At 44.7% G+C, this 13,468-nt stretch overlaps 1 pseudogene; it reads left to right on the plus strand.

The window, feature by feature from the left end:
* The first annotated feature begins 7,658 nt into the window (after positions 1-7,658).
* Positions 7,659-8,291, plus strand: LOC109379410 (60S ribosomal protein L9 pseudogene; annotated as a pseudogene).
* Positions 8,292-13,468: the final 5,177 nt, after the last annotated feature.

Raw genomic sequence — 13,468 nt, forward strand, 5'->3', positions numbered from 1 at the left:
TGTTCTCTTCCCCCCACCTTTGCACATGCTGTTCCCTTCGTCTGGAAGATCTTCTCTTCTCTCCCTGACCCTGTCCTTGGCCAATTCCTAGTCATCTTTCGGAATCCAGCTTACAGGTCACTTCATTCACCAGAGACATTTCTCAGTGGCTCACTGTGGCCCAGGCATTGTGCGATGCCCTGGGGATACAGTAAGGAATTAAGAATGGGTAGATCAAGTTCCTGCTCTCATCAAGTTCACTTTATAGTAGGTAAATGGTCAATGAAGTATTTTCCAGAGCACATCCATAGTATAACAGTGGAGAGTGTAAGGACTATGAAGAAAATAGAGCAGGATACGATGTGGAATAACAACAGAGGTGGGCCAGGAGGGGTTCTTTTAGACAGAAAGATCAGGGAAGGCTCCTTGGGAGGCGGTGACATTTGAGCAGAGTCCTGAATAACAGGAGGGAGTGAGTCATGCAGATAACTGGGGGAAGATATTTCCAGTCAGGGAGAGCGTTCCAGACAGTAGGAGGGAGGCTTGCTGGAGCTGACAACCCCAATTCTGGGGCAGTGCCCCTCGTATGTGCTCCTGCGTTACCTCCTGTGTCCCTAGAGGGGTATCCACATACTAGTTAATGCATACAGGTGCTGCCTCCCTTCCAGACAGTACCTCTGAGGTCTGGGGCCCTGGTTGACATGTCTCATCCCTTCTTGGCTCCTGCTTCTGAGAGGACCCCCAAACTAACCCTCTATGCCCTCTATGCCCTGAGCCTGGCACAGCTTCAGGCACTCAATAGTACTGACAATGGATGCATAATTATGGTAATAGCTATCATTTAAAGGAGCACTTGCCTGGCTCTGTGTTCAAGGTTTTACTTATGTTTTCTCACTTAATATTCCTAAGAGCAAAGTAAGTAGCATTATCATCCCCAGTGTATAGGGCCACAATGGGCCCCTTTATGCTTTCTCTGCAGGCACAGAGATATTAAGTCGCTCACAGCTGAAAATGTATAAAAAGTGTATAGAGAGGAGTTAAGCTTTGAGCCCAGCTAGGCCCAGCACTCAGCCGTTGCACCCGACAGCCCCTCCCCTTTCTAACTTGAGGCCGTATATGAAAAGCGTCCCGGAGGCTCAGCTCTGAGACGGGAAAGTCCCCCAGCTCGGTGTGATTTTCAAGGCGGGGGTTCTAACAAGAGGCTTCTAGAACACAGGCTCAGAGAGACCCTCAGGAGATCTACCCCATCCCTTGCACACAAGGAGACCAAGCTGTCGGGCTGGGGTGATTTCGAGGTCGCCTTACTGTTTACCCTTTTCTGTTCCTTAGTCTACGCTTCAACTTGACAGTTAGGATTGCAAAAGCCGAGGCCTGGCACCACCCGCCTGAGGAGACACTTGTTGCTATGAAGACAGTTATGTAAGGAGAGGATGTGGTTCATGGCCTGGCACTACCCACACCCGGCTGGAGCTCTCCCGCCATGACATCAGCATCCTGGCCACACTGGTGAGCCTGGCAGTGCTTGCTTGCTCTTTACCTTAACATTGCCATTCTGCTTGCTGCCATGCCAACTGGCTGCCATGTGCCCACCACTCCTTGCCACCTTGGCAGTTTCTCTGGTGCTCCTGGCTGTACCAGGCACCGGGCCATGGTGGCAAAGACCCTGAGTCACTGCAGAGAGAGAAGCTGCACCCAACCCCACTGTTTTACAGAAGTGGAAACTGAGTCCCAGAGAGATGCTGTGACTTGCTCAAGGTCCCAAGTTTAGTTGGTGGCAGAGTCTAAGGCCCCCATCAGTGGTCTCTTCCTCCTTGTCTGACTGCTGCCTCATACCTGGCTTCCTTCTCCAGTGACTCTCCATGCAGCTTCCCACTCCAGACCTGGGAGACATCTCTTCGTCCTTGCCCAAGGCCCCTCACTAGTCCCACCCACCATCATCGCTCATGCCCAATGGCAGCCGCAACCTCCCCAAGGCCTCTCAGCCTCCACCCTGAAGCCGGAGTGATGTTTCCAAAAACCAAGCTAGGTTAGGTAACTGTCCTATTAAAAGCCGCTGATAACTTCCCCTCATCCCATGGATGAATCCTCAGCATGGCATCTGGTCCTCTCTAGCAAGTCCCAACCTACCTCAGCAGATTCACTCCCAGTGCATCCTGTATGCACACCTGACATCCCAACCACACAGCTTACCTAACTCAAAGCTGCTATGAGAATTAAATGCTACCTGACTGTGCACAGCACCTGAAGCATAGTAACAGCTCAGCAAAGAGGAGCTTCCCTGGTAGGCGGGGCCCCCCTCACCAGGCTGGCTTCTCGAGCTCACCTGTGCTGGTTGATGGTTGAGCTCTGCTCTGTTTTCCAAGCCAGGAGACATGCCCTTAACTGTGACCCTGGTCAGGCCCTCCACTCCCCACATCCAGCTCATAACCCCCAGGAAGACGAGGGGTAAAAGGAAGAACATCTGGCCTGTCCAGTATTTCTCAGGGATTTTTTTGGCTGCAAGGGTGCAGGGGATTGAGGTAGTGCATATGGGGTGGTCACACAGTTTATTATTATTTCTCATCCCCTGAGAGCAAGGGAGCCATTTTCCCCTTGGGTTCCTAGAGCCACAGCTGCAGGTCTCAACTCAGGACTGGGGAAAGACGCCAGGAATATTTCACCCCATTGCATGAGGTGCTGTTTGTGTTCTAACTACTTATTACCACATGTAGATACTTGTATAATATAATAGCGTCCCAGGCGAAAGCACAAGAGGCCTAGTTTTATGAATGCATGGCACTGTATTATATCCAGAAGTGAGCAGTGAGCAGCCCCACAGCTTCAGGGCACAGCCTCTGTGAGCCTTCATGATGAGGAAAGGTTCCAACCTCCACCAAAAACTGGTGGCTGTTGGCTTATTACGTGATTCATTCATTCATTCATTCATTCATCTCCCTCTCTCCCTCCCTCCTTTCATTTCCTTCCTTCCTTCCTTCCTTCCTTCCTTCCTTCCTTCCTTCCTTCCTTCTTTCCTTCCATCCATTTATCCAGAGGACATTGATTTTGCCTCTTTCCCTTGTTTATTGCCAAATAAGACATTGTAGAAGAATACTATGGACTAAATGTTTGTGTCCCCCCAAAATCCATGTGTTGAAGCTGTAATCCCCAATGTGATAGTATTAGGAGGTGGGGCCTTTGGGAGGTGATTAGGTGTAGATGGGGTCATGTGGGTGGAGCCCCCATGGTGGGATTAGTGTCCTTATAAGAAGAGGATACAGTAGGATGGTAGTTGTCTGCAAACCAGGAGGAGGGCTCTCACCAGACACAGATTTTCCTGGCACCTTGATTTTGGACTTAAATACTTGTTGTTTAAGCCACCCAGTCTATGGTATTTTGTTATAGCAGCCCAAACTGACAAGACAAAGAATAAGGAAAATCAGAAAAGCAAACTAGCTTTCTCAAACTCATTTGGGACCTCCCTTCCTTCCTTCCCCTTTCCTTGCCTCCTTTTTTCTACCTGGAGGATGTATAGGGAGTTGCAATAAGATGGTAAGTTACAAATAAGGTAAACTGAGTCCTTTTTTTTAATCCTTATGTAAATGAATTTTAACTACCTTTCGTTAATGAGTTTATGAAATACTTCAAACATATAGAAAATTATGAAGAATAATGTAATAGTCATCCAAATACCCATCAGCCTCTCCAATGATCATTAACCTTTTTCCATATTTTATTTGAGAGTTGTTTTTATTTGTTTGTTTTGTGTTTTTTTAAGGAAATAAGACATCACAGATCCAGATGAAGTCGCCTCTCTCGGGCCTATTGCATTTCCCTTCTCTAACAGTTCCCCAGCTAGTGTGTAGTGTTTGGGCAGGTTTGGGCTTTTACTGCCTAGTTATAGCCCCATAAACAATACAGAGTATTGTTTTTTGTAGCTTTGGATTTTATATACATCATATCATACTGCATGCATCCTTTTGCAACTTGCTTTTTAATTTTATTGGATTTTTAAAAATGATGTGCTTGATAGGTGCTGGTTATAACAAGTCAGGCAGCACAGACGTGGATAAAGAAAAAGTTTCTCATCTCTATGTGCCCCCTCCAATCTCTCTGCCAGAGGTAACCACTGTTAACAGTGACAACCATCTTTCTACACCTTTCCTTCTGCTCCTGGCACAAACACACACAAGGACTCCGCCATCAAAACTCTTGTGCTGAGGGAAGGGCTAGGAAAGGCTCAGAACAGAGTAGAGATGCAAATAGACATTGACTCTCTGGTGCTGTGGAGTGAAAAGAAGGGCGTCAGAGGGGGGTGTGTGCAATTTCCCTGGCTGTTAGGCCACAGCCTGCAGGTTTCACCACCCACACCCTTCTCATTACAGACCCTGTAGTCTGAAGGGTGTTCACGGTCAATTGATGGGCAATATTCTTTCTACTAAGTGTCCTTGGGCTGGGACATGGGGAAGGTCTGCCCCAGTCCAGCTGAGTGACCATGGCAAGACATGTAACCTCTGTAATGAAGGCACCACAAGACCTCTGCAGTCCTTTCCAATTGACGATTATCACTCAGATTGTTCTAGCCAAGAGCTGACCTGTTGGAAGGTCTGAGACGTTGGAGAAGGCTTTGAGAGGCCAAGCTGGCATTAGCTGTGACCAAGAAGGGGTTCCCAGATGATATGTTTTCTGATGGCTCAATAAATCTGGAATGAGGACACAGTACGTCAAGAAAATTTCCAAGTGTTTTTTTTTTTCCAACTTTTTAAAAGCGAATAAGACCAGACATGTTATGCTCAGCATTGGACTAGAATTTTTTTCCCCTTGCCAAAAAGAAGACCCAATAATTAGAGCTTAAGTTTCTTCTTTATTTTTAAAAAATGAGTTTCATGTTACTGCAGAGCAGTAAAAGAACCTCAATGTAAAATCTGTTGGAGCTCCATCACGGAGCTCAACTTTTCCACCCTTGAGGCTGCAATAGCTTGGAGAAAAGTATAAACCTTGTTAAGGCTTAGAAATTTAGATTTGACATGGACTCAAAAGACCCCTCCAGTTGTTAAATTCTGTAGTTTATGCTTTTTCTTTTTCCCATTTGTTTATTCAACATTTTTTGAGTGCCTACTATATATGTCAGTCATTGTTCTCAGAGCTGGGGATATCAATGAAAAATTAGACAAACCCCTGTCCTCATGGAGTTACTCTTTACAATCTCAAAACACAAAGACTTCCACTGTTTATCAATATTCCAATAATGCATTCATTCATCTTTCAAAGTGAATTGATTCCCACAACATCCTCATGCCAATGGATAGGACAGGTGTTCCCAGCCTTATTTTCCAAATGGGCATATCAAGAACTAATAAATATGAGAGAGGAGCATCCGCACAACCATTGCAGCCTTTAAGAAAACACACAGGTGAAGTAGGCCAAGATCTCCCTTCCTGGAACCTCTATCTAGCTCCTCTCACAGGCTGGGGAAACACAAATGTGCACAACTTCTGGTTCAATACTAAGAAGAAACCTTAGTTTCCAGACCTGACTCAAGAAGCAGGTGATGAATTCTGAAAAATGATACTGAGGTAAGAGAAGTAAGGATTCCTCATTCCGTGGGCAAATAAATTCTCCCTACCTTCCTCCACTTCTCCATAAATGTTTGAATTCCCATTTGGCATCCTACAAGCTGGAATTGGCTCTCTCTCTTCATTTTTCTCTCTCTTTTTCCCTGGCCTGGTGTCGGCTGCCCTATCCAGGTTAAGGTACTGACATCTTCTCAGGCCCCACAGAGGGCCCAGTGGCCATTCAGTCCCTTCCATTGATGCCATCCAATAGTGAGCTGGGAACTCCATAAATTGCCCAGTGGGGCTTTTATAACTTACCCACGGCTCTGGTTCCCCCAGCTCCAGGCTCCTGGCCAAGTTCTCCACATAGCTTTCATTAGCAATGAAAGGGCTTTTAGTCTTGCCACAGAATGCAGGGGCTTTTCTCTCTTTTCCTTGCAGGGCTGGGAAGTCCCTTTCAGGCAACTGTTCTCTCCCAGCACAGCCCACCTCTCAGAAGGTGTTCAGTCCAAAATGTGGACCTGCTAGGTCAGAAAGTAGCTCCCTATAAACTCCCCAGGCCACCTCAAGTTGGGGGCACAACCATAATGGGTTCCCTGAATCTAATCTGTTCCTTAAAAATATGCTGAAGATTTTAGAATGGGAGGCGTCTATAATTTAATAATTAAAATGGGGGAAATGATAATGCATTTCCAACCTAACAAAAAAAAACAAACCCAACCAATATCCTTCCAATCACTAAAACTCAAACACTTATAAACAATCCACCAGGGAGCTCCAACTAATATAAATCAGTGGTTCCCAAAGCATGGCCCTGGATCAACAAGCATCAGCATCACATGGGAACTTAAAGTTGTCGATTCTCAGATCCTATCCTAAATCTACTGAATCAGAAACTCTGGGATGGGGTGCAGCAATCTGAGCTTTAGCAAGACTTCCACAGGACTCTGATGCATGCTAAGGTCTAGGAACCACTGATAGAAAGCATTCAACAATTACTTAATTTTTTAACATTTAATGAACTCATTGGTGGGTACCTTTGAATGCAAAACATAATAATACTAGATTTGATTATTGGATATGAATTGCACTTTTCTTCTCCATTACACAATGTAGTATAAAGAAATAATGAAGTTATTTGTTAAAGATCCAAAATTAAAGCACAGAGTGCACAGAAATAAGTTGCATGCATATGTAGTAGATGGGAGATGTACATGGCTGCCTTTATGTCTCTGATATTTTTACACCTAGCAGTATACTTTATCACTTCTGAACTTTTCTTCTTCTAATTTATGGGGGTTTTAGGCCTCTTAGGCTCAACTGCTTAACTCACAGGCTTTTCAGCTTTCTTACGAGACATCTTCACACAATAGGTATGAACGCTATAAGCATGAGAGGTGCTTCTAACAGGGGAAGAGTTGAGACGCGTCTACGGCTCACCTTCCACCTGGGATTCCAGAAAACTTAAGAGATGATTTTGGATTTACACAGTGAATTTTGAGTAAAACTGCTGCCAAGTCTTTATAGCAAACATTTGGAGAGTAAGAGTTCAGATGGTGATGGATATCTAATGATGGAGAGAAACAATGGGTTTCCCTCTTTGAAGAAACTGTCTCCATTGGATAGATGGATGCTGGCCTCAATCCTGGACCTGCCCATGTCCAGCGGGCTCATTTCAAGAGCTAATGCCCACTCCCTGGAAGGATTAGAGGCACTCCCAACTCAAAATTCTCCAGGTAGTTGTGCCACCCTGGCCTCATTTCAGATGCCAACATCACAAGGACTTCCTCCACAGGCCTACCGTGAAATGTTGGGCAAAGGTTTGTCTTTTATCTTCACTTGGGCATTTAAATGAAGAACCAGGAGTAGAAAGAAATTAACTTGCTGAATCATTACAGAGGCCTATAGTGTCTGAGTGGGAGCTGGGGGACAGACATGATTAAGACTGGGGCAAGGGGGATGATTTCTGTGTGGTTACAATTTAGAAGAGTTGTAACAGAAATTCTGAAAACGCAAGTCTCTTGTCTCCTGGGGGAGGGTTTACTCACCATGTAATGCTGCTCATTTATTATGTGTTAAAACAAATAACTATGGTTTAATACTTAGTTGTTAAAAATCATTACAAAGAATGCATTGCCTCTCTTTGCTGTGTCTATGGCGAGGATGAAGACAATTCTCAGCAATCAGACAGTGGACGTTCCAGAAAATGTGGACGTCACTCTGAAGGGATGCACAGCTATTGGGAAAGGCCCCAGAGGCACCCTGTTGAGGGAATTCAATCACATCAATGTAGAACTCAGTCTCCTGGAAAAAAAAAGAAGAGGCTCCGAGTTGACAAATGGTGGGGAAAATAGAAAGGAAATGGCTACTGTTCCCACTATCTGTAGTCATGCACAGAACATGATCAAGGGTGTTACACTGGGCTTCCGTTACAAGATGAGGTCTGTGCATGCTCACTTCCCCATCAACGTCATTGTTCAGGAGAATGGTTCTCTTGTTGAAATCTGAAGTTTCTTGGGTGAAAAATACATTCGTAGGGTTCAGATGAGGTCAGGCACTGCTTGTTCAGTATCTGAAGCCCAGAAAGATGAGTTAATTCTTCAAGGAAATGATAGTAAACTTATATCAAATTCAGCTGCTTTCATTCAATAAGCCACAACAGTTAAAAGCAAGGATATCAGAAAATTTTGGGATGGTATCTATATTTGTGAAAAAGGAACAGTTCAGCAGGCTGATAAATTAGATCTAATTTGTCCAGCACCTGAAACACCAAAATGTTGAGTGATTTCTCAGACTTATTTGTGATATTTTAAAGATGCAATAAAAGTCATGTATTAAAAAAAAAAAGATTGCTTTCATTTCTTTTTAAAAAAACCCCCACAAAAACTCTCATGCTCACTACCTCCCATACAAATTTGCATAGTGAGGGAGCCCTTGCCCTGACACTGCTGCTGTCAGGCAACCTCTGGGGATGAGGTACTCTGGGGGAGGTCTTCCCATTCCAAATCTGTGGTCTGTGATAGGAAGGCTCTTATCTTTTCTGTGGTGGGAAAACCGTGAGGGCTGTGCAAATGAGTGGCTTTGGCATCTTCTCCTGATGGCAAAATCAATGGTGTCCAGTTTTCAAGGCTCCTCAAGGACCAAATGGCACCCACTTTTCCACCTACCCCCACCCCTTTGCCTATGTCCTAGAAGCAGGAGCTTCTCTTGCCTCATGGGACAATTGCTAAGCCTTCATTTTCTAAAGCTCAGGCTCAGGTCGCAGACGGGTGAGGTGAGACTAAAGATTAAAGGGTAAATTTGAACTGCCCAGAGAAAGACAAGGACTCTGGAGATGGAGGACCCTGGGAAGAAGGGGTGCCACAGTAGTGAGGCCTACATGTACCCCCTTTAGAGTTCTGGGGGCCTCAAGGCCTGTGAGAGGTTCCTTGTGCGTCCCATAAGTCATGAAGTGTTTCTCTGAACCCACTCAGGGCAGCAAGTGGTGGGACCAGCTTGGCAGCCACATCCTGCAGCAAAATAATGTGCCAAAATAATATTTAAATACTCCCAGAGATTTAAAAAGTATAATATCCCTTGCCTTGTGAATATAATTTTGAAGATATATTTCCATAGCGTGTGATAGTTCATTTTATGTGGCAACTTGGCTGGGCCACAGTGCCCAGATATATAGCCAAACATTAGTTTGGATGTTTCTGTGAGGGTTTTGTTGGATGAGATTAACATTGAAATCTGTGGATTTTAAGTAAAGTCAATTGTCCTCCAGAATGTGGGTGGTCCTCATCTAATAAGTTGAAGACCTGACTAGAACAAATGACTGATGTTCCCTGAGGAAGAGAACTCTGCCAGCAGATGGCCTTCGGACCTGAACTGCAACATTGGCTTTTTCCTGGGTCATCACTCTGACAGACTTCAGACTTGAACTGCAGATTTTGGACTTGCCTATCTCCACAATCTCATGAGCCAATTCCTTAAAATAAGTCTATTTCTATATATGCACTCATCCTATTGGTTCTGATACTCAGGAGAACCCTGATTAACACACCACGTCAAACATGGTTTGTTTGTTTTTTTCCCCATTTTGTTCTTTTCCTTCACAGTTAAACACAAAAGTCAACTACCAAATAAACCACATATCCAAATCGAGGTTAACTCTACTTAGCATTCAGCATGCCTAAAGATTTCCAGCTTTCCTTAACTGAATCAAGTATGAGCTCTTCATTTTTTATCACCAAGATGAGCATTTCATTTTTCCACTTCACGTTTGTTTTATAAAATAACCACTGCAAATATAATAAAATATTTCAAGAATTGTCCCCAAACTGCCATGCTAATGAAAATGATGAAACTGCAGAACAGAACAATTGACTGACAAACAACTCCACGGTGTGATAGCTGGAAATATTCATTTAGTCAGCTGATGAATGAGACTCTGAATCTAGCAAATAACCCTCAGTTTGGGAGTTACAGTTAGAATGTAAAAAGGAACTTTAGATTGTTTTCAAGCCCAACCATTAAAATTGAGAATACCCGAAGCTATGTAGTAGTGAAGTATAACAAGTGCACAGCTAATGCTAAACCCAAACTTGACAAGTGACTGAAAGGGAGACAAAGAAGGACAGGGAGAGGTTGGAGTAAGGACAGATCACGTCTGCACTCAGGGGATGGGGTACAGGCATGGCATTTGTTCTGGGCCTGGAAGGATGGGGAAATTTTTGATGCATAGAGTTTATTGGGATTTTAGGAAAATCAAAGAAATAATACCCTTTTATTTTCTCCCTCCTGAGTTTTGAACTATTTGAGATGCAGGCACAGGAGTCTGGCAGATGGAAATTAAAACATTATTTTTATTATCTATAAAGCTGTTAAGATAACATAGCTAAGGTCTAGTGGACAGGTAGATTTATGAAGGGTTAGCCTCTGAATTAGACAAACTCCCCAGGCCGGGGCCCAGGTGGATGAATGCATTATACTGATATGTCGACAAAAACACAAGTCTATCCCAAAAGAGGAAGGGGCTGGGGCCCGCATACCCAGATCTCTCTCTCAGAGTCACCTTCCAGATGTCACTTCTAAGAGGAAGATGAAGGGAGAGACAGGAGAAAGGCCGGGAGTGTGGCTCTAGGTAGATGCTGCCACAGGAAATGTGAAGGGTGGTGAACAAGTGTCCTCTAACGGCACCCAGCTTTGTGTTCTCTCAGTGCTTTGGGTTTCTCTATCGAGTCTGCCATCAACTAGGGATTTTCCCTGCAGGAAAGAAGAAACCTCAAACTAAGTAGATGCTCTTGCCCCCCGCTTCTGATCCTGAATGGCCCTCTGACCATTATATAACAGGAGGGAAAATTCCTGCCTCATTCCTCACCACCGGGGGGATGGATCCCAGGCTGTGAGCCGCTTTGTGTGCATTTGCTAGTTCAGAATAGACATTTTGGAGAGAAGAGCTGCTGAACCAAGGGGGAGATACCTTGCAGTGGGGAAGGGAGTGGAGTTGCTACGCTGTCAATGTTACTCTAATCCAGCGACGCCTAGACTCTTACGTCTTGGAGAGCCTGGCCTTGTCACCTGGAGCACCTCATGGGAGGTGAGGCAACTTGCCAAGTCATCAGCTCCCTGATTGAGATTCTACTGCTTATTGCCCAGCGATTACCAACAATAGAGTCTCCAACGTGTAGGTGGTGACCCGTGGGCCCTGGGCAACAGCAAGGTATGGCCACTGGCCAGAGGAGCAGGCTGGGGAACAGAGGCAGAGGGGATGCAGTGCTAGCTGGCCCTAGCAGCCCCCATTGGCATAAGGCTGGATTTGGCCCATGGGCTGTAGTTTGCTGGCGTTCATAAGCTCAGGTAAGTTCTGCATCATTAACAGAATGGTTAAGAGTTTAGATCTGGAATCATATGGATTAGATTTGCACCCTGGCTCCACCATCTGTTAGCTGTGTGATTTTTTTTTTTTAAGATTTTATTGGGGAATTGAGGGAGGGGAACAGCTCTGGGGAATTGGGGGAAGGGGAACAGACAAGTTGCTGTCCTTTTGTTCTTCAGTGTAGTTGTGGAGGACGTTGCTTCACTGGCCTATGTTGGTATTATCATTGCGCTCTTCCCGGGTGAGGCAGATCGGTCACCGGCCTCTGGACAGCCGCTCACGGTGGCTCTTGGCAGCTCACAGCGGCTGCTGGCTGCTCACGCTGGCTGCTGGGCACACACAGTAGCTTATGGCAGCCCATTGCAGCAGGGGCTGCAGCCTATGCCGTCGCTGGTGGACTCAGGCAGCCCAGCTCCAGGTCGAGCTGTTGTTCACCATCTTAGCTGTAGAGGGCGGTGTCACTGGCCCTCATGCGGGATCCAAACCAGGGCCCTGCTGCTCAGAGCTGGCTTCCCAAGCCAGCTCTTAACCAACACGCCACTCAGCTGGCCCATTAGCTGTGTGATTTGAACAAGTTAATTAATCTCTCCAAGACTCAGTTTCCTTACCAGTAATATGGTGATCTTAAAGGTGTCTATCACACAAGATTGCTAGGGAAATTAAGTCACAGAAAACTTGGTGCATTGTACATTGTAAAGGTCCTAGCGAAAGGTAGTCATTATTATGAATAACTTTCATGTGTGGTTCATGCTGGGAAAATGGGTAAGGGTTTGCTGTTTCAGAGGACTCCATGTCAACATGAAAGAATGAATGTGGTAAGATAAATATATAACAAAGAAAAATAAGTTAAGATGAACCTTTATGCAAGTCTTCTTAAATTATTATGGATAATGATTAGCTAATAGTTTTAAAAAATGTTTAATAGTTTGGTAGCAATTCCTCAGAGCAGCTAAGAACCCAAATATCAACATTGGAAATCAGAAATGTATGGGCTAAAAATGCCATCGGTCTTTTGTAACTGTTAAGTAAAGAAATATAAAGCTTGGTCAATATAACACTCCCCTTGGAGTCACATCCCATCATCAGTTAAGTCTGATACGATTAATGCTAACACTTTATATAAAAGGAACCATATTTGAAGGTTTCTTTCCATTCCTACACGAAGCCCTCACCACTGGGCAGGCTTTCATTTGCCCGGGCCAGGCACAAGCATCCAGGAGACCCACAGAGCACAGAGTGCTGGGGTTAAAGCAAGGTTGACTAAGCCTTGAGCCCCAAACTAGAATGAACCCACTAATGTGCTGAACCACAAACCCAGCCCCAATACCGCCATGCCTCATTGTGATCAGCTGGTTCCATCTGGCTAATCCAGCATACGGTCCCAATTTTAAGGTGAGCTGATTAGCACCCTAATTCCATCTGCTACGATTACCCTGTCGCGGGAGGTAAAGTAGTCACAGGTTCTGGGGATCTGAACTCAGACATATTTGGGGGCCATTATTCAGTTTACCATAGTCCCCTTTTTTATGATATGCATCTTAAAGCGATTTTTTTTAATTAAAAACAAAACACTAGAAAAGACAGTGATGGCAAAGTGGAGGGGAGCAATAAGGCAACCCATACTGGACCCCGGATGCACTCATTCTTTAGGCATCTGTGAAACAGTTTTGATTTCCCTCATGCACATTTGCCCATCGTCTTTCACAATGCACTTCAAACAACAAGGTGCCTGTAAACAATTATACGAGTATGCTTTCTCATTTGCTATTTTTATCTGGTTTAGTTCAGCTTAGGAAACCAGACAGCTTATTTTGGGATTGTATCAAAAATGAGAATAACAAATATTTACACAATGCTCAGTCAGTGCCAGAAGCAGCGCTAAGTGCTTTTATGCACCGTTTCCAGTCCTCCCAACACCCTTAGAGGGGAGGTTTATTAGGCCCATTTTAAAAACAAAGAAACTGAGGCTTAGAGACATGGACTTTGATGGTGTCACTGAACTTCTTTTTTTTTAAAGATTTTTATTGGGGAATTGGGGGAAGGGGAACAGACAAGTTGCTGTCCTTTTGTTCTTCAGTCTAGTTGTGGAGGACGTTGC

The sequence above is a fragment of the Hipposideros armiger genome, unplaced genomic scaffold, assembly GCF_001890085.2.
Source record: "Hipposideros armiger isolate ML-2016 unplaced genomic scaffold, ASM189008v1 scaffold_2, whole genome shotgun sequence".
In the NCBI taxonomy this organism is placed as follows: domain Eukaryota; kingdom Metazoa; phylum Chordata; class Mammalia; order Chiroptera; family Hipposideridae; genus Hipposideros; species Hipposideros armiger.